The 26,160-nt window shown below is 42.9% G+C and overlaps 1 protein-coding gene across 6 annotated transcripts in view; it reads right to left on the bottom strand.

The window, feature by feature from the left end:
* RERE (arginine-glutamic acid dipeptide repeats) overlaps positions 1–26,160 on the bottom strand; it is a 426,890-nt gene that overhangs the window by 307,342 nt on the left and 93,388 nt on the right. The window contains exon 1 of one of the 6 annotated variants that reach the window (XM_049618827.1): positions 988–1,076. The exons of the other annotated variants lie outside the window; for them this stretch is intronic. The gene's annotated coding sequence lies outside the window, so the exon portion shown is untranslated. Of the gene's footprint in view, positions 1–987; positions 1,077–26,160 lie in introns of those variants that run through there. 6 annotated transcript variants of the gene reach the window in all.

The raw sequence follows: 26,160 nt of genomic DNA, 5'->3' as shown, positions 1-26,160 counted from the left end.
GGGAAGGAGGGGGAAGGAGGGGGAAGGAGGGGGAAGGAGGGGGAAGGGGGGGAAGGGGGGGAAGGGAGAGAAGGGGGGGAAGGAAGGAAGGAAGGAAGGAAGGGAGAGAGAGAGGAGAAAACATCAATATAGTAATTTTGGCACAGAATTTTATGGACTTTGTAAACTCTGTCCTGAAACATTAATTTAGGGTCTCAATCTGAAAGCACACAAACACAATTTCAAAGGGAAAAATTAATTTCTGTTGACCCCCCACATTAATTCACATACCATTTTTTTTTAATTTCCGTATGGCTGAGAGGAGGCCTCCTGCCAAACAATGCCCCAAGGAGAGCAGGCACACGTGCCCCAGGAAAGCCTAAAAACTGAGAGTAAGACAAAGTAACACAAGTCTCAGCAAACAGAAAGTGGTCAAGCAGGTCTCCCCAGAGCTTCCAGGAGTGCCAAGTAAACAAGGGGAAGGGGCGGGAAGCCAGCTCCTCAAACCGAAACAATTTTAACAATTTAAATTTAAAGCCATCTTTTTCAAAACTATGTCTGCATTTTAGCTAGTCTGGCAAAACGTTAGTGTTCTGGTCCCAGAAACAAATTGTATTTGTCACTTATGTAGCCCAAAATTATTTATAATCAGGTCCATCAAATTCATTATATTTTTACACTGAAAATTACTCCACAAGTTTCTCATCAGTGACTACTGGATAACACTTTGCTCATCTTCAATTAACACTTTCCTCACAGAAAAGACAAAAACATACACAGACACGTCTTTTTAAAATAGTGTTTTCTCTGCCCTAAATGGTGTTTCTCAATTGGTTTATTTAATTGGGATCTCTAGAGTTTCGGCGATTAAAAAAACCAGTAAGCCCAACAAAAATGCCATGGGACACAGCAAATACCGATCCCTGATTCCTGGAAAGCCATCATCGTTCTTAACACCGGAGTGGTTCATCTTTGCAGGGTTAGCTACAACACTCTCGGTACACCCACCTCCGAGAGCCCCTGTGCCCACACTTGTCCAACTTCCTGGCCCGCGACCCGCGTCCCCCTTGCAGCGCGAGGAGCTGGCCACTTGCCTGCGGCCGGTCTCGGCAGGAGCTGAGCCCGCAGGCCTCGTCCTCCTCCGGCGCAGGGCCCCCGCAAACTCAGGCCCGCGGGCAGGGGCGGGGCGGGCAGGGACTCGGGGCGTGAAATGCACTTGCTAAACAAAAGGAGGCCCAGGCGGTCTCAGGACAGCGCGGCACGGGCTCATTTCCCCCCAGCTCGGTGGCTCCGGGAGGTGGCCGCACGGGGCCCCGCCCGCGGCTGGGGGGATGCGGCCGCTGCTCCGGCTCGCGATCCTTCAGCCCTGGCGGCTGGGCCAACACTACCACATGCCAGTGACCCAGACGCCGGGAGAGAAAGAGCAGCCACCCCGCGGAGGCAGCGGCGGCGGCAGGAAAAACCCGAGCTGGATCCCGGACTGCTCCGCGCGCGCCCTTGCCTGCTGCCGCCGCCGCGGGCGCGGGCGCGGGCGCGCGCACACACAAAAGCCACTGACTGCAATTTTATCTCCTTCCTAGCTTGGCCAGCCTCCCCTCTCCGCTCGTCCCCCGCCCCTCCCGACAGCCGGAACTGGGAGGCTGCGTGATTGATGGCAGCTCTTAATAGCGTGGTCAGCTAGAAAATGCATCTGCAAGCAAGATATTAAAGAGGCAGCGCATCCCCGTGAGTGATCAGCAGTTCACACATCCTAGAGCTGCCTCTGCTTCTGCCAGGAATATTAATGCCAACCACCTCTGACGTCTAACAAATGCAGATGAAATAACCAACAATCACAGGCATGCAGAACATTTGTTTCAAAGATGCACAGGAGAAAGAAGCATTGTTTGGTGTCAACATTTCTGACCCCAATTTTCCTTACAGGCTTTAGGAATTCTAAGTCATTTGTTTAAAACTCTCTTCTCTCCAATCCTTTTTCACCAAGAAAACAAAGTTCCCTCTGCTAGACAAGGCATTTCTTCAATTAGGCTTGACTGAAATCCACCTAATAAGGAAGCAAAACAAATGCATATTCTTGGCCACGTGGCCTTAAATAAAGGTATAACCCGCCCCAGATGCCTCATTAATTCCATTGTTATGTGCATCTAAACAGAATTACCCACTGTTAACTTCAAGTTAGTTTCCTCCCCACTCCTAATCTGGTAAACATACACCTTCCTTCTAAAATTTATTAACATTAAACTACATTTATGGTAGTTAATGGTCAAGACCATTTTTGTCTCAAATAAGACAGTCCATAGCAAATTCTTAAAAACACGTTCCCACAGCATATGAATTCAAAGTATTAAAAGTATTAAACTCACTGTCAACTCAAATTTGCAAGTTATAAGCTCAAAATTTAAAATGATCTCTTTGGGTATCTTTAATAGTATACCTTTTGCCTTCCAGGCAAGTTTCACTGGAATCGGAAATAGCTTCCTAAAGGTTATTTGACTTTCCAAAGCCCAATAAAGTCACTGAATTATTAGGTACCTTCTTACCAATAGTCAGAGATTGAGACAAAATGGTAAGACCAAAGTCTCTCAAAGGGGGCAAGAGGAGGCTGCATAGAGAGAACCCGGGGGTCCTGCCTTGCTGGCACAGATAACCAAAGTGATATGCCCATTTGCTATTGAAGCATCATTCTGTTGATTTCTCTTAAAGAAAAATCAAGTTATTCTGCAGGAGACAGAAACAGCACCTAGAACCACTAACACCGTCCACATACTGAGAGCAAGAACTGATGAAGCATGATACCTCTACTGCCCTGAAAGGTGGCTGTGATCATACAAATCAGAGGTGGTCTACACAGCACAAGCGTGGCTCTACTACAAGCCCCACTAAACACCCTCCATTCCTCACTGAGACCATGGGGGGCGGGGGGCTGCGGATGAAAATCTGCTTCATAACCAAGGTGCTCTGAGATCACTCCATACGTGTCGGCCATGAAATCGACCCTGAAGCCTATAGCTACAAAAGCCACTCCTGTACTCAGACCCACTTCCAATTTTCTAACCAGCTAGATCTAGACACAAACAGGGCCTGGAGAGGGTTGTTTTTCCTGCAGACCCTTTAAAAAACTGCTGGGTTACACCGAGCTGTAAAGGGCTGGTGAGAACAACCGGAGTTCATACTGTACCTAGTCTGTCAGGGATTCTAAATGCTTTGACTGCACTTCATGATACTTCTGTTCTTTTGTCCTTGTGTCGCATCCCCTCCCCGTCCCCCACCTCTCATTATGCCAGTCTTTCAAATTCCCCAAGGTACCACGATTTCCACCACACACCATGACTGCTTCTTCCCAGTAGAGCACGAGATGCTCCCTGCTCCCCACCACAGACACACAGTTTAAAGCCTACTCCTCCTTCAAACCTCAGGTCAAACATCACTTTGCCAGAGAAGCTTCCCTTGAGGCCCTACTCTAGGTCAACTTCCTTTGTTCTAAGTTCCCGGAGAACTGTGTTCCTCTCCTGAAGAGCACATCTCCGTTTCTAATTCATCGGTGTGATTTTCTGATTAATGTTCGTAGACCCCTCTAGACCGCAAGTTCCATTAGGGAAAGTTCTACATGTTTGCTCATTATCAAATACCGGAGTGTTGAGCATACAGATTTGTGGGATGAATAAGTGAACTGAGAGCAACAATCCCGTTTTACTCATTTTGCATATTCTCTGCATAGTTCTTGGCTCAAAGAAGCCTCTCACAGATAAGTAGCATCTCTACAACAAATAGGAGTTCTTTTATTAACCTTGAAAAGTCTGGTAAAAGGAAGATTTTGATCCCTGCTTTATATAGAGAGATATAAATAATTGTGTCCGAGGTAACTCATTAAAAACATTGATACCCTAACCAGGGTGCTATTTGAAAGGTACACTTTTTTTTTTTAAAGAGTTAATGAGGTACAGAAGCCATCATTAATTTATTCAAGCCAAATTCTTTCTCTACTTATCTGGCATTTGGGAAAGAAGCAAACAGCAGTGGGTATGCTGGATACATTACTAAATCTCATATACAGAGAGCAATATAAACAGAATGTAAAAACGTGAAAGCACACAGTACACTGGTTTGTCTTGATGCTTCTCTGATGCAGAAGCAAAATTCTGCTGGGGCAGCGAGATAATCCTCACCTCTCTTTCACACTGAACTTTTCTTTCTTTTCAATTTTTTTCTCTCTCTAAAAGACCTCTATTTCCCTGACATGAAAGCCTTCCTAGGAGTTCTTTTGACCTGAGGACTGCCAGTCAGTGACAGAACGTTACAAAATCACCCTCTCCAACTCCTCAAACGAGTATTCATTTTAAACCCTCTTATAAATTAGGAGATCTATAGATGAAAAATGGGAGTTACTACAATAAGAATAACAATTTCTCACAAGTTGTGCATAGAAGCACGTGAAAAGGTGCAAGAAAGAATGTGTGAGATGAATTAGAAGTATTAGATATACCCCACCCTCATCTCCAAATTAATCCTCATTGTTATTTTCAACATTCCACACGGCCCTCCTTGGTTCCCACAAGATTTCGCCCTGGCCTTCTCTTTTTTGTTCCTTTTGTCCTGAGATCCATTCCATGTGAATTCCAGCTCCATGTTTTAGAACACCCTGCATTTATCAAAACAACCCTGTCAAGTTGAGTACCATTAACAGATAATGAGAGGAGACAACAGATGTGGTTAGAAGCAAAGCACTCCATATTCTACAGGCCTCAGCATGCAGCCAAGTGAGCTGACATCTGACTTTACCCTAACAGTTATAATTAAATAGAAAGTCTAGTTAAACTAACATTAAAACCATGACCGGAACGGTACACAGGGGAAATGGAAAGTATGACCTTGGCACCAGCTGAACAGGGCCCAGGCCACTCCTGACCCTAAACTTCCAACAACTATACTGCATTTACTCTTTCTGCCACTCTGTTTCTGTCACAGCCACCAAGACTCTGGGCCACCTCTTCTAAAGAAAGTGGTTTGGGACTACTCCCCAAGACCACCAAAAGGAGACGGAGACTGCAATTTTTACATGAAAGTTTAAAGGTAACATTCATCTAACAAAAACTATGAGATCTGCCTAGATTCTATCAAGTCAACATGCGTTTCTACAGCATTATCTAGTAATATCATTCACATCAAACAATTTAGCTCACCCCAGTGTCAAAATGTCAAAAAAAAAAAAAAAGTCAATCAAGCAAACACTGAGTGACTCAAGGGTTAGTTGAGTATGGTTAGCTTTGTTTGCAGAGTGTCCTAGGACAGGTAGGTTTGTATTACTGTACAGAATATAAAGTTATAATTTCAAGCAAACCATCTCCTTCTTTTCCTTTTCCAAGTCACAAAGTGGCACCCCCTAACAAAATCTCTAGAGTTAAAATACACACACACACACACACACACACACACACACACAGTTCTTTTTGAAGCTTTTTTGAATGTTTTTAAATTACTAGAGTAATACATGTTCCTCCAGGAAATCCAAACAATTCCATTCAACAAGCTGAAGCGAGGCTCTCCTTGACAACACATGGACACAAACACACACAAATACTTAAAAACACATACATTTATGTGTCTGGGGTTCGCTCTATTTTTGATTCATGAAAATGAAATCTACCGTCCATGCCACATAGCAACTCGCTTCTCTCATTTCACAGCAGCACACAATTGTGCAGTGTGGGAGGGCCACAGTTAACAGGTCCCTAATCGCTACAACAAACTTCAATACGCATCTTTTTGCATATATGTGAGTACTTCTATACTGAAGAACTCTCTAGTTCAATAAGTATGCAATTTTTATTATTTATTTTTATTTGTTTTAATGTTTATTTCTGAGAGGAGAGAGAAACAGGGCACGAGCAGGTGAGGGGCAGAGAGAGGGGGAGACACAAACTCCGAAGCAGGCTCCAGGCTCTGAGCTGTCAGCACGAGCCTGACATGGGGCTCGAACCCACCAACCATGAGATCACGCCCTGAGCCGGAGTCTGACGGTCAGTCAACTGACTGAGCCACCCAGGCGCCCCAAGTATGCACTTTTTAGTTAAAGAGAATGAACCAACCTGCCCTCCAAAAAACCGGACCAATTGATACTCTTCCCAACAACAGCCGTTTCCATACCGGCATTTCCAGTGGTTTGAGTTTGACATTACGCACTCCCCCGGGTCTATCTTTCTCTACCCATTCTCTATTTCTTTCCATGACTCCTCCTAACTATAGGTAGTTAATATCTAGCCTCTTCTTTTTATTTTTTAAGTTTATTTATTTATTTTGAGACAGAGAGAGAGAACGGGGGAGGAGCGGGGGGGGCGGGGGGGGGGGGAGAGAGAGAGAATATCCCAAGCAGGCTCCACACTACCAGAGTGGAGCCCAATGTGGGGCTCCAACACATGAACCATGAGATCACAACCTAAGCCAAAATCAAGAGTCAGATGCTTAACCAACTGAGCCACCCCGGCGCCCCAATGTCTACCCTCTTCTTAATCACACTCTGGCAACTCTCATGAGCGAAAAGATGTACTCTCAAGCTGTTTTTGTGTTACTGACTGCAAAATTTTATTTTTCCAGCCCTGGGCTTGCTTCTTAGCAACAGGTCCACATTTCAAATGCCCTCTGGGTTCCACCACACACTTTCAAATCATACTAAACCAAATCAAAATGTTCTTTCCCACAAGTCCTGGTTTCCCAACAAAATCCTTACTTCACAAGTACTCTTATCCCTGGTTAAGCATTAATAGCATGCCCTTTTTTCTTTTTTTTTAAATTTTTTTTTAATGTTTATTTATTTTTGAGACAGAGGGAGACAGAGCATGAACGAGGGAGAGTCAGAGAGAGAGGGAGACACAGAATCTGAAGCAGGTTCCAGGCTCTGAGCTGTCAGCACAGAGCCCGATGAGGGGCTCGAACTCACGGACTGTGAGATCATGACCTGAGCCGAAATCGGATGCTTAACCGACTGAGCCACCCAGGCGCCCCCCCTTTTTTCTTTTTTTTAAAGGAAATTATGATTTATATTCTGAAATGTATGTGATATCAGAATTAGTACATTGAACATAAAATACTTCTCAGTTTTTAGCACTACTGAATGGCACACTATTTTATTAATAGGTAACTATTGGGGCACATGGCTCAGTCGGTGGAACGTGCAACTACGTTGGGTGTAGAGACTGCTTTAAAAACCAAAATCTTAAAAAAAAACTGCAATAATAAAAAAATAATAGGTAACCATCATCTAACCCAGAGTTTGCAAGTCTTATGCAAATCAAGGTCCAGTATTTACTAATATGAATTTTTAAAATAACTCTCCTACCCAATTACCTATCCATTTATTTATCACATCATTTTCTATTCAGCCAAAATTTCATGATCAACTCACATAGTTTCTTTGTAGATAAAAGTGCTGAAAAACAGATATATAAAAACTTGTATCAAGTTGGTGATGATAATTATATCCACAGAGAACCAGGAGCATATTTTGCATTAATTAGGCAAATACTCCAAATTATTAGGGGAAAGTGAGCTCTTATGTCTTTAATGCCAGAATCTTTTACATTTACCTACATTTACTTACATTTACCTTTATTTACTCTTCTACATTTAAGAATAAAACTTATGAGGGGCACCTGGATGGCTCTGTCTGTTAAGCGTCCAACTTTGGCTCAGGTCATGATCTCACGGTTTATGAGTGGGAGCTCCACATTGGCTCTGTGCTGACAGCCCAGAGCCTGCAGCCTGTTTCAAATTCAGTGTCTCCCTCTCTCTGCCCCTGCTTGTGCACGCTTTCTCTGTCTCTCTCTCTCTCTGATCTCTCAAAAATAAACATTAAAAAAAAAAAAAAAGAGGTTAGATCTCTTGTTAAGTGTTCTTACTGCCATAAAATAAAAACTTTAAAAAAAGAATCAAACTTATGAGTTAATTTCGACCTAGGTACTGTTTGAATCTATGTGATATGCTCTTAAAAAATAACTAGAAATAACATCAGATTCTAAAAATCAAAGAAGCTAAACTTTAGTGAAACTATAAAGAACACATTCTCCAAAATTAAATATATAGGGACAACATTAAATAAGGTTGGGTGCTAATTACAACTTCCCTTTTTGTTTTACACTTACCATAGTCCCAAACAACTATTTGAGTGATAAACTGCTAATAAGTATTTAAATAAGTTACTTCAGCAAGTGCAAACGTTATCAACATCATTAAAACATCTTCACGGGGCAGGGGGCAGGGGGCGGGGGGGGGGGGGGGGGGGGGCAGGGCGGGCAAAGCTTGCAGCGCCCAATCCTGCTTGAATAAGAACAGAGGGCACCAGGTCCAGGTAGGGCTTCCAGCAGACTCTTCCAACACAGTGAGTCAACAGACAAGCGTAGCCCTCTAATGCATGAAGGGTGTGAAATAAGCCTTCAAGAAACTTGGGAGACAGACTTCTAAGACAGCACATGTTTAAAACACTCACAGACATTTTCATCTCTATTTTAAAACACACTAGTGATCTCAGATTGTATAGATGAAATCATAATGTTCCAATAAAGCAATACTTCAGAAGGGCAGAAACCTAGATAAGAAGAGAGATTTCTCATTATCACAGATTAAGAAAACAAAGAGTTTTGTGGAAGAAATTAGCTCAAGGACTCACAACCTTGATAGGGTGCTTTGAATAGGGCCCTTTATGTACTCTGAGCTGATAATATATGATAAAATCAGTGGGGATATATCCAAGCAAGTTTATTGGAAGTAATCTTAAAAAAACTAAAACTCCAACTGGAATCATTATACCAAGAATTCAAAACACCAACCAGATATATATTTGTGCAATTAAAGTAATTATTACAAATCCAGGGGCGCCTGGGTGGCTCAGCTGATTAAGCATCCAACTCTTGGTTTCAGCTCAGGTCATGATCTCACGGTTAGAAAGATGGAACCCTGCATTGGGCTCTGTGCTGACAATGCAAAGCCTGCTTGGGATTCTCTCTCTCCGTCTCTCTCTGCCTCTCCCCTGCACTCTCTCTCTCTCTCTCTCTCTCTGTCTCAAAGTAAGTGAATAAACTTAAAAAATAATAATTATTATTACAAATCCAAAACACTGCTTTGCCCTTCTTCAAAAAAAAAAAAAATTCTGATGTATGTTTTTTCTGGTAATGTGCCTCCAATAAACTAAACTCCTTTTAAAATAAAGTCTCAAACATCTACATTAGGAAAAAATACGAATTTAAATGTTTCAAAACATTAAATGAGTACAATTTGCCAGTTTCCACATCACCGGTAGTGTTAGCAATCCAGTACTTTTCTGCCTAAAACTCAATCACTTCTCTCTAGAAAATGTCAAAAGACTCTATCTAGTTCAAAATATCCACTCAAACATTGGCTAAGACAAAGATCAAAAGCCACCAGTCTCAAGAATGTTTGACCTAAACAACACAGGGTGGTTTCTTCTCTCTTGGAGGAAGGGGGGTTAGAGGTGAGTGAGATTATTGTGAAGACAAATTCTGAACATCTATTCAAGTTTAATTTTAACTGACTTGAAAAAGCAAATATTTGGGCTACAGGAAACACATCTTAGTACAAAGGAAGACATGGGCTAATTCCTAACGTTTACATCATTTGATTAATTCTAACAATAAAACCTAAACACTGATCATCCTCTCCAGTCTGCAGAGCAAGCTAACTCTACAATGAAAAATATGAGAGCCCTACCAGACTCTGGTATGCTTAAACAATTATAATGTAAAGCATGTTCTTTCTCACAAGTGAAAGGAAATGACTGCCAAATGCTTCTTTTACAATCTCTCCAGAATACGGCAGATCCTTTTAATGTGAGATTTTCCTGACATTCCAATTGTAGCAGACGTTGAACAAACAGAGACGCATTAAAAGCTGACCTGGTTCTATTATCTTTTATTGAAAGCCTAGCAAAGATCAGACATGAGTCCAACGCTATTTACATTTTTGGGTGCATTAATCACTTTTATACTCAAGGGCTTTAGAAAAATTCAATAGTTCTTTGGTTTTGTTTTGTTTTTTTTAAATGATAATAACCACAGGATGTAACCATAGTTGTACTGGTCTTTTCTCAGGAAGGTCAGAAAAGCTTTAAAAACAGGAAGTCGGTGCTATAAGGTTGAAAATGTTTGTTTTAAGAGTCTAAGGCTTTATGGTTGCAGTTTGCAGTCAGGTGTTATGGAGGACCAGAGTTTATTCTTTCCAGCCAAGGATTAATGTTCCTGGGGAAAAGGCCAAAAAGGTGCCTAAACAAACTAGAAAAGCACATTATCCTAAAATAAGACTTGTTATGAAGTCTGAACCATAAACCTTCCTAGCTATCCTTCAACATTAAAGAAGAGCTAATTCAGTGAGTGCAGTGGGAGGAACAGTTCATCTTTTGTGATAATTTATAAAGGCTAAAGAAAAACCATAGTAACCAGTGCTAAAACAGCTACAGAGCAACTATTAGCAGCTGGATTAAGATTGATACTTGACATTTTTATATATTTTTTCTATTGATCACCTCATTCATGACACTAAGTAGAAACCAAACATTATAATGGCAAGTTTTGTTAAGAAATCACACCAATGCGGATTAATTTAAAAAGTTTTTAATCTCTGACAAAATGGTTGATTTCTGCTTTTATTTTATTTTTTTAATTTTTTTTTTTTAACGTTTATTTTTGAGACAGAGAGAGACAGAGCATGAACAGGGGAGGGGCAGAGAGAGAGGGAGACACAGAATCCGAAACAGGCTCCAGGCTCTGAGCTGTCAGCACGGAGCCCGACGCAGGGCTTGAACTCACGGACCGCAAGATCATGACCTGAGCCGAAGTTGGACGCCCAACCGACTGGGCCACCCAGGCGCCCCGATTTCTGCTTTTAAAAAGGAGCTATCTTTAAAATTCTATTAGAGTGCAAAAGAAACTCATAACATATCCAACCTGAAAGATATTTTATTTCAAAAAATCCAATTTCATGATTCTATTCTTTATGTATCCTTTGTTTAAACAGGCAACCAAAAAGAAATGCTTTATCATTTGTGGGCTCCAATTTATATGGAATTAAATATTATATTATGAAAAATTTAAGGCAAAATATCCAAATATTATAATATGTATCTTATCAATTTAAAATCCATTTGGATTCAAGGGGTGGCTGGGTGGCTCAATCAGTTGAGCATCTGATTCTTGATTTCGGCTTGTATCATGACCCCAGGGTCTTGGGATTGAGCCCTGCAACAGCCTCTGCACTGAGCACAAAACCCACTTAGGATATTCTCTTTCTCTCTCTTTCTCTCCCCACGCCCCCCCACTAGCTCTCTCTCTCTTGCTCTCTCTAAAATAAAAAATAAAATAAAATAAAATAAAATAAAATCCATTTGAATTCTAAAAAGCACTCCTCAGAAAATCATATCTAGATATGTACTTTAAAATATGAATACAAGGGACACCTGGATGGCTCAATGTCTGACTCTTGGTTTTGGCTCAGGTTATGTTCTCAAGGTTCATGGGCTGGAGCCCCTCGATGGGCTCTGCACTGACAAGACAGAGCCTGCTTGGGATTCTCTCTCTCCCTCTCTCTCTGCCCCTCCCCTGCTAGCACACTCTCTCTCTCTCTCTCTCTCTCAAAATAAACTTAAAAAAATTTTTTATGAAAAAATAAATCTTGTAACACATTTGATCCTTTAAGTCCATATACTTATATTACCCTAGATAAAATTAAAGTGAATGTTAACAATACTGGTGAAAGAATTTAACTACTTCTTTTGAAAAATTTACTGACACATACCATTAGCCTTTTCTGGTGTGCTTTTGATCACCTGGTGAACTGAGTTGTAAATTTCAGAACTTCAAATTAAAAAAAAAGAAAGAAAGAAAATCTAACCAAAGGAACAGGCAGTCATTTGAAGACACAGGCATCAGAGCTGAAATCTCTTTTTCTTCACAGAGAAAGTTGTACTACATTTTGCTACCTGCTAGCAAAAGACTCTTGAAATTTAGACATTCCATAATAATAATCTCAATTTTTTAAAGAGGAAAAAGGAAGGAAAACCATCATAAGAAATAAAAAAATAAATGAGATAACAACCAAATTCAATCACGAAAACTTTAGTATTCACAAATGAGAAACACTACAGTAACTGCTTTTTAAAAATGCTATGAAAGCAAAACTACAGATATATTATCTAGCTTCAAAGAACTGAACATGATTGTTTAAACAATGTTTGGCATTTTACCCATTGATTTATTCAAAGTTATACTCCATAATCAACCAAATGCTTTTTTAAAAAGAGAATAAGACGGATAAAATGGAGGAAAATCGAGGACGCTGCAAATACTAGTTAGAGGCAGAAGCATCACAAGCTTATCCTTTGGTTAACAACAGTGGCGGTTTTCAGTATCTCCCAAAAGCCACACCTGGTCTCTGACTGAGAACACACACTGCTGAATCTTAATGCCACTGTTTTGTCAACAGAGTGTCCGCATCCACTGCACAGGTTCGTTAATAATCCTCTAAGAAGACCTAAAGTTTGGCAAGGAGTTGCTCATGAAACAAAAATTTGCTTCTGGTTTGTTAGAACAAAATGTGCCAAGTGGCAAATTAAGATGTGGGAACACACTTTTAAAGGTTATGCTTTGAAAGTATTCAGTGACTCAAACAAAAGTATCATCAGGCAGCAGCAAACCAAATACTAGGACATCTAGTCCATTCTCAATCTGTTAGGTTGCACATGGATGTTTTACAATGACCACCAAGAGCTGTTAAGGATAAACTTTGGAAGAAGGCAGACAGACACCCCCTAGATCTCCATTAGAGAACTGGCAGGAAACCAGAATGGATCCCCCTTCCAGCATTAAAAGTGACAGAAAAAGAGTCCAGTAATTCCCAGAGAACCCACCATTGTGTCGACTATATTGTGTGTGTTTAGCGTCCGTGGGAATGCTGACACGTGGGCTGCGAGTGGTGACTGAAGAGTCGATTAAGTGGTGGGAAAGGGCTTGCAGCAAAACTTTAAACTAAAAATAATCCATTTTTAGAGCACTACAAGAAATCTGCTAAACTATAATCCAAGTCCGTATTCCCAGCTTCAATAGTAAACGCAGTTGTTAAGAGTGGTTAACACACAAGACCTTAAGTACGTGTCAGTTCAAGTTAGAAACATCTGTTTTACCAAAGGTGATCATTGTCACGGCCTCCATTTCTCTCCTCAGAGAGTGTGTGTGACAGTAAGAAAAACAGCAGGTACGACACACGAAAGAAAGAGAACAGTCAATTTACTTTATAGAACATTGGGCCTTTCAATGAATTCCTAGAATTACAAATTCTAAAGCTGTTAGATTTCTAGAACTTTATAAATTTTCTTGAGAAATGGGTCAGATGAGACTGTGGTCTCCCCTCTGAGATCTCCAGTCCCCGTAGCTGAGGCAGCGTGCCTGGCTCCACCCTGAAGAGCGTCAAAATTAAGACAATCGGGCAAACTGGACAAGCAAAAGCAGAAATGTCCCACAGTTCCTGAGACCAGAGCAATGGTGCAGGCCAATAACCTCTGACTTCTGACAAGGCTGAGATTTTTTTTTCAGTTCTGGGAATAAAACTGTTTCGTTTCACCAACGGTAGAGATTAGGCCGGTGCGTTTTTCCAGGTGATTTTACGTGCTGAGTGACACTGTCCTCACCTGGCGCTGTTCCGAGAGCAGCCAGCACCAATTCATCCCGAGCCCCTAGCTCCCGCATCCTTGGGGCACCAGCTCTGAAGTCAGATGGCCAGGGTTGTCCCTGTTCTGGATTTATTAACAGAGTAACCTTGGGAAGCCACCACATGCTCATCTGGAAAATGTGATTAACAGCAGTACCTACTGAGGGGCGCCTAGGTGGCTCAGTTAGTTAGGCGTCCCACTTTGGCTCGGGGCATGATCTCGTGGTTCCTGGGTTCAAGCCCTGTGTCAGGTTCTGTGCTGACAGCTCGGAGCCTGCTTTGGATTTTGTGTCTCCCTCTCTCTCTGCCCCTTCCCTGTTCGCGCTCTGTCTCTCAAAAATAAACAAACATTAAAAAATAAATAAAAAATAATAGTCCTACTGAGACCAACTATAAAAGACTTAAATACAGAGAACTGAGGGCTGCTGGAGCGGTGTTGGTGGGGGGATGGGCTAAATGAGCGAGGGGCATCAAGGAGGACACTTGCTGGGATGAACCCTGGGTGTTATATGTAAGTGATGAATCACTGAATTCTATTCCGGAAATCATTCTTACACTCTATGTTAACTAACTTGGATTTAAATTTTTAAAAAATGAATCTGAAAAAAAAAAAATAGTGCCCACTGCATAAGGTCATCACAATGATGACATGAAATGATTGAAGACCAGCCCCATATGGAGTGCTGAGCCCGCAATGAGCACTGGGAATTATTAACACTGTGATCATGGACTCCATCGTGGGCTCACTGTAAGAACCTGGTTAAAACAGTCAGCCCGGGCCCAAACCGCCCTGTCAGTGAGGTTAGCAATTCATTGCTTACAAACCACATCCCTGGACAAGGGGGTCAACGTTTTGCTTTTCATCCTTATTACTGCCACCGCTGCATTATTTACACGCACAGAGGAGGAGGGTGTCTGGACAGACGCCTAGCTGGGTCAGGGAAGCACAGTATCTCTCACAACAGGCAGGGGCTGTCTCAGCTGCCAGCCCCTTGCCTCCTCTCTCCCCTGCACTGCCATCCCCATAGAAAAGAGTGCAGTAGGGACACACGGTGGCCACGTTTGTCAAGATACTCTATATAGCCCAGGCATTCTGGCCAAAGATTTTGATGAAGTGGTCCATCACTGAAAGATTATTTTTGTCCTCAATTTATGTCCTTAAAGTACTATTAAAAATCTAAAGAGGCCCAAGGTATATTAGAGATAAAAGAAACGGGGAGGTGGGAAGGGAAGACAGACAGATTTCCAACAGGTACCCTACTATATATTTACCAAAGCAAAACTAGTAAACGTATTGAAAAACACTGATTTACATAACATAAATGTAGAAAACAAATGATGGAAATATGCTGTTTAACTCAAGTTAGAGGAAAGATAGTGTGTCTATCAAAGAAGGGGTTTCTGGGACGCCCAGGTGGCTCAACCAATTGAGCATCCGACTTCGGCTCAGGTCATGATCTCACGGCTTGTGAGTTTGAGCCCCGCGTGGGGCTCTATGCTGACAGCTCAGAGCTTGGAGCCTGTTTCAGATTCTGTGTCCCTCTCTCACTCTGCCCCTCCCTGGCTCATGTTCTGTCTCTCTGTCTGTCTGTCTCTCTCTCTCAAGAATAAACACTGAAAAAACTAACAAATAAAAAAATAAAAAAATTTTTAAAAAGGAGTTTCTGTACAAAAAATCCCAAGTATTGCATTCAAATAAGTTGCCTCATTTCTATTCTCTGATCTAGTAAAAGTAGGCTTATCTACAAATAATGGATTAAAAACTCACTTTTTTCTTAACATTTATTCATTTATTTTCAGAGACAGAGAGAGGACAGAGCTCGAGAGAGGGAGAGACAGAGAGAGGGAAAGAATCCCAAGCAGACTCCATGTTGTCAGCACAGAGCACAAAGCAGGGCTCAGTCTCACAAACCGTGAGATCATGACCTGAGCAGAAATCCAAGAGTCAGATGCTTAACAGACTGAGCCACGCCGGGAGCCCCAAAAACTCACATTTTTCAAAACACTAGAAATAACCTACTTAAATGTTTACTTTTTTTTTTTTTTTTTTTTTTTGCAGGAACACATTTAATTGGCCCAGCAATAAGGGTGTTTTTTTTTTTAATCAGATCATTGTATTTCCAATAAGCAATCTCCACCGCTACATATTTTCATACAGAGATGTTACCCTTTTTTCTATTTATAGTGCTAAGTACACAGTGAGTTTTTAACAAATAAATACTCACAGATGGATCAGTTAGTTGAAGATAACCCAGTCTAGCCTGAGGCATGGAAAGTTCAGGGTGGAACTGGAGGAAGGGAAGGGGGGACTGGTGAATGCGGATGGAAAAGCACTTTCCTTTCTGGTTAATAGCTTGCCCAGGGAAAAAACTGCATTTGAAAATTCCCAAAAGCTCTTTCTCCTAGAGCAGACTAATATTAACCTAATTCTCTAAAAACAAAAAGTAAAATAGTAATTAATGTTGGTTTTATAAATCTTCCTCATTTCCTACATACATGCTAGATAAACGAGTTCCAGGTTTGTGCAGGTTTCTACACATTGAAGCTTTTTCATTTAGCCCCCTCCCTCTCAGATGCACTGATTCTGAAGTGCCTCCAGCCCCAGAGTTAATGGCACTGCGCTCAATGCCACCTCTCTACCCTCCCACCGAATTCTCTTGCGGCAATTCTCACAGATTTAAAATTATTTTCTTATATATTGGTCTCACTGCTAACATGGAGCTACTTCAGTGCACAAACCATGTTTTATTCATTTTTATATTTCCAGTTTTCCTAAATTATTCACCCACTAAAGAGGCCCACTAAACCTACTATGTGTCAGATGCTATCTGCATTCAACCAAAATGTACTGACGAGGCACTGTTCTAATGAACATTGGGAACACATCTGTGAATGAAGTGGCCTCAGGGATCATGCATTCTGCGAGTGGAAACAAAATAACCGGCAGACATATACTAACGTACACCCAAAGGCAGGAAGTGCCAAGAAAAAATAAAAAGCTGAGTGTCGAGACAAGGAGGAATAAGAGTGTGCCACGCATAGAGCACCAGCCACAGTATTAAATGGGGCGGTCCTCGTAAGGACTCCTGGCGAAATGGCATTGGGGCAAACCCCTTAAACAGGTGAGGAAGTTAGCCAAGAGCATAAAGTGGATCTCCAGGAAAGGGCATTCCAGGCAGAGGGATGCACAGAGTAAAGGCGAGTGGTTCCGCAGCCTTTCAGGAACAGCAAAAAAGGCCAGAGGAGCTGCAAATGGGAGGGGTGGGAGACGCAAGTTACAAGGTCAGAGGTCAGAGAGGGTCTCACAGGCCCTTATAACTGTAACTCCTTACAACTGTAACTCCAAGGATAGACAAGGACACATCCCCAAATATGTATGTTTGTACATGAAAAATAACGAGGCACTAAAACTTTAAAAAACAGGAGTTTTCGTGTTTCTCTTGCACCCCAATGGATCATCCCGCACATCTTGTTTTTTGGAGAAGAAACCCCCTTCTTTGAAGCTCACTGCCCTGTGCTGTCACAGCTTCGATGGCTATCACCATATTGTCATGACAGCTGGGAACAGTGCAGAGGATGTGCATCCCTAAGTGCCTCAACACAGGCTGCTGTGTCCCTGGGGCTTCTCTGCAGGCCCTACAGAAGATCCTTCGATATGGGATGGTTGAACTGGAAGGGGGCCTGGAGTTTCTTAAAACCAGTCTGGGAGGAGAAGAGGCACCTGATCCGGGCCAACAGGATATGGTGACTTGGTCCCATATCTGTTCTCTCTCTGCTGGAAGAGCTGCTGGCCTCTATTAAAATTTTACTTATATTCTAACAAATATGTTGTCCTCCCTGACCACTTAAACATATGAAATGGCTCTCTCAGTGCTAATTAATATCAAAACTCAAAACTGAATCATTGTGGGACGCCTGAGTGATTCAGTTGGTTAAGTGTCCAACTTCAGCTCAGGTCATGATCCCATGGTTTGTGGGTTCAAAAGCCCCACGTCGGGCTCTGTGCTGACAACTTGGAGCCTGGAGCCTCCTTAAGATTCTGTGTCTCCCCCTCTCTCTGCCCCTTCCCAATTCATGCTCGCTCGCTTGCTTGCTCTCTCTCTCTCTCTCTCTCAAAATAAATAATTTAAAAATTAAAAAGAAAACTGAATCATTGTATTAATGCAAAACCCTCATCTCTGTTTCCATAGCCATACATGGAGCTGGATGGTCACCTACTACTAACACTCATAAATAGCTGTTTCTCACACTGGGTGACTTATTTTTATAAACATGTTTTTTTGTAAATGTTAGTTTTTTAAAGTAATCTCTAAACCCAACGTGGGGCTCGAACTCACAACCCTGAGATCAAGAGTCACATGTTCTTCCAACTGAGTCAGCCAGGTACTCCTGTAAATGTAATTTGTCAAGTTTGTTTTTGCTTCTATCGCATTTATTTTTCAGTCACCTTCTACATAAAACAAGTGACACAGGCTTTTTAATTTTAGTAGTGATATAAAGTTTTATTTTAGAGCAAATGTGGGGTTTTTTTTAATGTTTATTTATTTTTGAGAGAAAGAGAGTGCTATCAGGGAAGGGGCAGAGAGAGGGGGACAGAGAATCCAAGGATTTGAAGCAGGCTCGGCAACGACAGCAAGAGAGCCTGATGCAGGGTCTGAACTCTGGAACCGTGAGATCACAACCTGAGCCAAAGATGCTCAACCGACTGAGCCATCCAGGCGCCCCTGAAGCAAATGTGTTTAAGTGCAAAAAGTTAGGAACTTTAAAATATTTTATTCTAAACTGTTTAACGTCAGGCCACAGTACGTACAGCACAAGCACAGGCCGTGCGGTGGACGACTGAGGAAGAGGCAGAAATGCTGCGGCGGGAGGCTCTAAGGTGCAGGCACCAGGAGAACCGCGCCCCGATCCTATCCTCCCTCCAGAGCCCTAGTACTCGGCGCGGCACACTATGCTCCGCAAACGGCTGTTGAAACAACGCAAGTAGTGGAACCAGAATGTGAACGTGTACGTATCTCTCTGGCTCTCGGGTTCCCGTCCCATCCTTCCTAACCCAGTCAGTCTCAATCTTGGCTGCCCGAAGCTGCGGAGCACTTTTGAAACTTATCAAGTTCCTCAGGTGATTCTAATGGGCGACCATGGGCGCACACCGCTGCCCCATCCGGCACCAGCTTCCTAATTAAACAAGCAATCAAAGCCCAGAGCGATCAGTGTTACGCTGGGGCGAGTATGGTACTTAGAGGCAGGCAACCTGACCTAGTTTAAAAGCCTCTGGAACAATTAATTGAGACAGGAAAGAATGGGAAGCAATCGGCCAAACCGTACAGTCTAGGAAGAGGGAGTAGCAGGGGCAAAGGCCCAAAGATAAGAGACTATACGATAAATTCAAACACTCACATTGTTCCCAACTCTACCGCCTAAGGTGACCACCTGTCCCAGCTTCCCGGGACTGAGAGGGCTCCAGTCAAGACACAGGGCCTTCCCGTTTTAAAACCAGGAAAGTCCCAGGGACCAATTGGTCATCCTACCAATGGCGGAGGAAAAGAACTGCTAATCTGCCTACTCTTCTTGAGAGTGAGTGAAGGGAAATAAATTCCACAATTCAGTATGAAAATCAAAAAACTGTCTCATACTTCCTACCTTCAGGGACATGGTTCCGCCAAAAATGCAAATGTCCAGTGTTTGCATACATTTGCCCACGATTTGGTACACAGTAGTTTTTACTACAATCGAGCGGTTTAAAACGAAACAGAAAACCTTCTACAACTGTAGGAAGTACTTTACTAGATAAGAAATTTAGCAAATGGAAGACATGCTAAAATTTACTTTTTTCCCTCTTTTTTTTAAGTTTTTTTTTAATGTTTTTATTTATTTTTGAGACAGAGACAGAGCACGAGCAGAGGAGGGGCAGAGAGAGAGGGAGACAGAATCTGAAGCAGGCTCCAGGCTCTGAACTGTCAGCACAGAGCCTGACGTGGAGCTCAAACTCACAGACTGTGAGATCATGACCTGAGCAGAAGTCGGACGCTTAACCGACTGAGCCCTTTTTTTTTTTTTTATTTTTTATAATGTTTTTATTTATTTTTGAGACAGTTTTTTTTTCCCTCCTTAAGAAGAACCAACAAACAAGTCTTCATCGTGAACACAAACTAAAACAGGCATTGCCAGAAGCACACGGATGGGGACTGGATAGGCCACAGGACTAAGTCACCTGGCTTGTCCCTCAACAACCCCTTACACATTACAGAATGAAATAAAACCCTGGGGAAAGGGACAGCTTGAGCCGTTTTTTGCTTTAAGAAGCCAGAATGCTCAGCATAGCCCCAGGACAAGTGGAGTCCTTCCCTGTTCTTCAAGCCTCCTAGGTAATGACTAGATTGCCTTCAAGAAGTAAAAACCTAAGCTCTAGAATATACAGCCAGACCAACACTAAACCATCCTGCACACCTAGAAAACTGATCTGAGGATTAACATAACAATCTGCACAACCTGAACCACAGAACTCAGCAGGTACCCGGCGTGGAGAGGTGAACCTGGGGAGCGAGAAGCCGTGGCGGGCAGGGAACCGCTTTTGCGTGCACAGGGGGGTGTGGGGAAAACATCCCTCCCCAAAAGCAGCTGGAGAGAAAGTGGAAAACTGGAAAAACCTAAGCTCTAGCCCATCAGTCTGTGGGTCCAGGAGATAGCCGGGACTGGAAAGTCTTGATTGATCTGGATCACAGCAGTAGTCGCTGCTCCAGAAATTTGGGAAGCCTCAGGTATGAATAGATGTATCAGATTTGGATGGATTTAGCCAACTTCCCTTCCAGAGAGTCATACGGTCTTTCCACATAGACTCCAGTAACATCCAGCTCATGACAAAATTTCAGCATGAGCTTGCCTTGCTATGGAATTAAGTGACACAAATGCAGCAGTCAGAGAATCAGCTAATTGAGAACCTTTGCCCTCAGGAAATCTTCAAAAACCGTCCTTATTTCAGCCAAGAGCTCCACACAATGGCAAAGAAAATACTTCTGTTAAAGGAGGCCTTTGCTAAAGGCAACTGATAAAATTCTCCCTTAAAAAAATACTTCCTGGGGCATCTGGGTGGCTCCCTCAAGTTGAGCATCCCACTTCGGCTCAGGTCATATAACCTCACGGTTTGTGAGTTTGAGCCCCGCGTCGGGCTCTGTGCTGACAGCTCAGAGCCTGGAGGCTGCTTCGGGATCCTGTGTCTCCCTCTCTCTCTGCCCCTCCTCTGGCTCACACTCTGTCTCCCTCTCAAAAATAAATAAAGATTAAAAAAAAAATTATTTTTAATGATTAAAAACAATACTTCCTCAACATGATTTTAAAACTACATCTCAGGCTGCCTGGGTGGCTCAGTCGGGTTAGTGTCAGACTCTTGTTTTCGACTCAGGTTATGATCCCATTGTTTGTGAGATGCAACCCTGTGTTAGGTTCTGCACTGACAGCATAGAGCCTGCTTGGGAATCATTCATTCATTCATTCATTCTCTCTCTCTAATAAAAACTTTTAAATAAAGAAAGACTACATCTCAAGCCAATATTCAGTATCATTATGAATATGTAATATTAGAGGAATCTTGAATAAAGCAAGGATGTACACTACTGCTACTTTTATTTAACAATATTTTTGGAAGTTCCAGTTGATTAATACCAGAAAAAGAAACATATTTTTTAAAAAGGAAGAGACAGGGGTGCCTGGGTGGCTCAGTCGGTTAAGCATCTGACTTTGGCCCAGGTCATGATCTTGCGTTTGTGAGTTCAAGCCCCACATCGGGCTCTGTGCTGACAGCTCAGAGCCTGGAGCCTGCTTCGGATTCTGTGTCTCCCTCTCTCTCTGCCCCTCCCCTGCTCTCAGAGTCTCTCTCAAAAAAAAACCAAAAAACATTAAGAAAAAAATTTTTGGGGGGTGCCTGAGTGGCTCAGTCGGTTAAGCATCTGACTTTGGCTCAGGTCACAATCTCACAGTCCATGAGCTGAAGCCCCACGTCGGGCTCTGAGCTGCCAGCTGAGAGCCTGGAGCCTGCTTCGGATTCAGTGTCTGCCTGTCTCTCTGCCCCTCTACAGCTCATACTCTGTCTCTCAAAAAAAAAAAAAAAGAAAAAAGTTTAAATAAATAAATAAATACGAAGAGACAATTATTTGTAGACAGTAGGATTGCTTAACCGGGAACAATTTAACAGGGTAAACCTGAAAAGTAATAGAACTAATAAGAGTTTAGAATGTTATTAAGCAATAAGTATCAGATGCTTTTCTAAATACTAACCGTCTATTAGAAATGAGGGAGGGTTCACAATAAAAATAATATTGGTTTTTTAAATGTTTGTTTTATTTGTGAGAGAGACACAGAGCAGGGAAAGGGCAGGGGGGAGGGAGGGGAAGACAGAGGATCCAAAGCAGGCTCTGTGCAGACAGCAGAGAGCCCGATGTGGGGCTCAAACTCATGAAGTGTGAGATCATGACCTGAGCGGAAGTCAGATGTTCAACCAATTAAGCCATCCAGGCACCCCTACAAATAATATTCTTAAGAATAAATTTAAGATGGGGCGTCTGGGTGGCTCAGTCGGCTAAGCTTCTGACTTTGGCTCAGGTCATGATCTCACAGTTCATTGGTTCGAGACCCGCGTCGGGCTCTGTGCTGAGAGCTTGGAGCCTCGAGCCTGCTTCGGATTCTGTGTCTCCCTCTCTCTCTGCCCCTCTCCTGCTCCTGCTCTCTCTCAAAAACAAGTAAACATTAAAAAAAAATTTTTAAAGAATGAATTTAAGAGAAAACACGAATGTATATAAATAAGACCATATCCTTGTATCTGTCTTATGAAAATAACAAATCATATATACAAATATATATAAAACTTTACTAAAGGCTTAAACAAGTAGAAAAATGCAATGTTCCTATGAGAAAGTAAGCCTTACTCTTCAAGTTAATTAAAACTATTTCCATCAAGGGGCTCCAGCGTGGCTCAGTCAGTTAGGCATCCAACTCAGTTTCGGCTCAGGTCATGATCTCATGGCTCGTGAGATCAAGCCCCACATCAGACTCCTGGCTGATAGCTCGGAGCCTGCTTGAGATTCATTCATTCATATTCTCTCTCTCTCTCTCTCTCTCTCTCTCTCTCTTTCTCCCCCCCTCCCTCCCTCCCTGCCTCTCCCCACTCTCTCAAAAGAAGTTAATTTTAAAAAATTGTTTAGAAAAAACCATTTCCATCAAACTCTCAGTAAGCTTTTATTTCATTCGTTTGTTTCTGGAGGTTGCAGGGGTTGGCAGAGGCAAATGACAAGATGACTAAGTCGTTAGGAGGTCAGCCTTCGGCTGCCAGCGCTGGTGACCCACACTAAGAGAAGCCCTGCATCTGAGTTCCCTTTGGATGGTGGCTCTCCACCCGTGCAACTTTCCTGTCACTCTCTCGGCTTTCGGGGAGAACGCCAGGCCGATCGATCTGTTCCTTTTGTCCCAACTACCGCTCCTGGCGCAGAGAGGAACGTTCCATTTTCATTCCTCTGCTCTTTCTTCATCCAACTTCCTTCGTTCTGTCCCATGTCTACCCCCAAAACCTCCAACCCTCACTCCGCGTTAGGAGCATCCCAGAGTCAGCCCGCCTAGACTCAAATCCTGACCTATTTCTGCCTACTCACTGTGTAATGTGAGGCAAGTTAGTTAATTTTTCCAAGCCTCAGTTTCCATATCTATAGGTAATAACAGTTCCCGATTCAGAGTTGTAATGAGGGTTAAATGAGCTAACCCGTAATAAAATCTTGCCACCTAATAAATCCCAAGAATACCAGCTCCTGTCTAGGGGCTGCTGGACACTGACAGAACCCATTTCAGCACACGGACTGCTGATGCCGGTGGTTTAGGTCTCAGCCTTAGGAGTCGCTGGCAACATCCCGCTCCGTGTCTCCGCTCAGCTCCTTCTCCGGTTCCACGGGGCCGTTTCTGGCCTACGGCTTCGAAATCTGAGCGTTCCTCGGGGGACCTACAGATGGACTTTCCTTCACACACCATACACTCACTCCAAGCAACTGGCCCCTCCACCTCTTTCAACTCCTGCGTAGATAGATGAGAACCACCAAACCTCTAGACACAACCTCTCTCCGGAGCTTCAGATACACATACGTCCAACTGCCTGTTGGGGCCCCTCCCTGCATGTCCCACGTGCACCTCCAGCTCGAGGTGCTCCACACACCTCCTCTCCTTTGTGTACTTTCTGGGTCAGTTAATGGCACCACCATCCCCTCAGGCGAGACAGTCTCTCACTCTTCCCACCCCCTCACGGCCACCTTGTCACTAAGAATTGGTTCTGTGTTTTAAACATCTCTCATCTCCACTTAGTTCGGAGGCTCACGATCTGCCTGGCCGGTTGCGTTACTTTCCTAAGGCTTCCCGGACATAAAGTACCACAAATGGAGAGGCTTAAACGATAAAAACTCACGGTCTCACAGTTCTACAGGCTAGAAGTGTGAGATCGAGGCATCTACAGGGTCGGTTCCTTCTGAGTGCTGGGAAGGATGCGTCGGTCCCAGGCCTCTCTCCCCGGCTCGTTGACGGACATCTTCTCCCTGTGTCTCTTCACACTGTCTTCCCTCTATGCGCGTCCATCTCTGTGTCTGAACTTCCCCTTTTAATACGGCCACCAGTCATACTGGATTAGGGCTTACCCTAATGACCTCATCTTAACTAACTACACTGCAATGACCCTATTTCCAAATAAGGTTGTGAAAATGAGTACCAAAAAAAATCCAAAACACAACCTTCGTTAAAATGAAGAGGGAGCTCTCAGGCACGTACCGCTCATCGCAGCCTACGTAACCAGCAAAAAGGAACATCTCTCCCTGGCCAAGCAACGACGCACTAACCACCACTTGCGGCCAATGAGAAATCATCACAACCTCAAATTCTTGTTCTCCTCCAACGAACTTTTGTCCAAAACAACCCTCCTCAATTTCCTCCTAAAACCTAATAAAAGCTGACCTTTCCGCTGTCTCTTCAGACTTGCCTATAGTTTTGGCATAGTTTGCTTATCCTGAATTCTAACTTCTCTGCAATTCTTGAACAAATTCATGTTGCTGATAAAATAATTGGCTATTTTATTTTTAAAGGTGACAGGTCACATTCTGAGGTATAGGATCAGGACTTGAACACATGAATTTGAGGAGGACACAATTCAATCCAAAACACTGGTCTTCCCACCTCTACCTTTGCTCACCTGGTCCTACACCCACCTTCTCTTGACTATGAAAGCAATCTTTCCAAAATTCAATTCTGAAAATGTCCTTTTCCTGCTTAAAACCCACATTAGCCATTTTTCATCCAAACTGAAAGACGGTGAAGATGACGATGACGATACAAATATTGAGTGCTAACTCTGTGTTTGGTACTGTTCTAAGTACTTGACATATATAACCTTATTCCTACAGGATGGGTGCCACTATTATCTCCATTCTATAAATGAACAAACAAAGCAACAAAGGTATTAAATAACATTGTTCAATAAAGCCATGCAGTTAGTAAGGTTCAAAACCGGGATTCAAACTCAGGCTCTGCACCCCAAAAAATAAAAAGCAATCTGACAGGAAAATTCAATTTACTAGTCAATATAGACTTCCCCTTTTGAACCTTAACCTACCGGTCACAAATAACCCACTGCACAAAACAATCAGAACTTGCATTACAGGAAGAGGGTGCTGAGAGGGAACGGTGATCTGCCAGAACACAGCTATCGGGTCCTGAAAGCCTCACAAACATCAAAGCAGCCAACCATTACCAAAACAAGGGGTTGGAGGGGGAGGTAAGGGTGAGGAGGCAGAGGATAAGATTGCAGAATGACAACAGACGGCGAAAACATCTAACAACCCAGGCCAGCCGGAATATGCCCTCGGGTTAGAAACAGGGATGAATAATCAGAGTGTCTGAAAGGGCCTTTACTAAGAAGAAATGAGTACAGATTTCCCTTGACTCACGATCCGGTCATGTCCTGAAAAAACCCATTACACACTGAAAACATCATTAAGTCGAAAATGCATTGATTACATCATGGCCTAGTCTCACCTGCCATTAATGTGCTCGGAACACTTACATTGCAACCACAGTTGGGCCAAATCAGCTAACACAAAGCTTATTTTAAGTGAATATCTCATGTGGTTTACTGGATGCTGTACTGGGAGTGCAAAGCAATGGGTAATGGGTAGCGGGCGTATGGGCACAGGAGAGTTGTCCGTGGATGGGGTCGTCTTACCCTCATGACCACACTGCTAACTGGGAGCTGCGGCTGTGGGGCAGCATCAGGGGAATCACACGAGGCTAGTGCCCGGGAAAGATCAAAATTCCACCTTCAAAATACAGTTTCCACTGAATGCGTAACATTCACACCATCATGAAGTGGAAAATTCATTAAGTTGAACCGCTGTAAGTGGAGAATTGCCTGTAATTAGACTGAATGACTATGGTTCAGTATAAAATATACAAATAATAGGG

Source organism: Panthera uncia (assembly GCF_023721935.1).
Source record: "Panthera uncia isolate 11264 chromosome C1 unlocalized genomic scaffold, Puncia_PCG_1.0 HiC_scaffold_4, whole genome shotgun sequence".
NCBI classification, from domain to species: domain Eukaryota; kingdom Metazoa; phylum Chordata; class Mammalia; order Carnivora; family Felidae; genus Panthera; species Panthera uncia.
The sequence above is the reverse complement of the archived record's forward strand: the minus strand, read 5'-3'. Positions and strand labels throughout refer to the sequence as shown.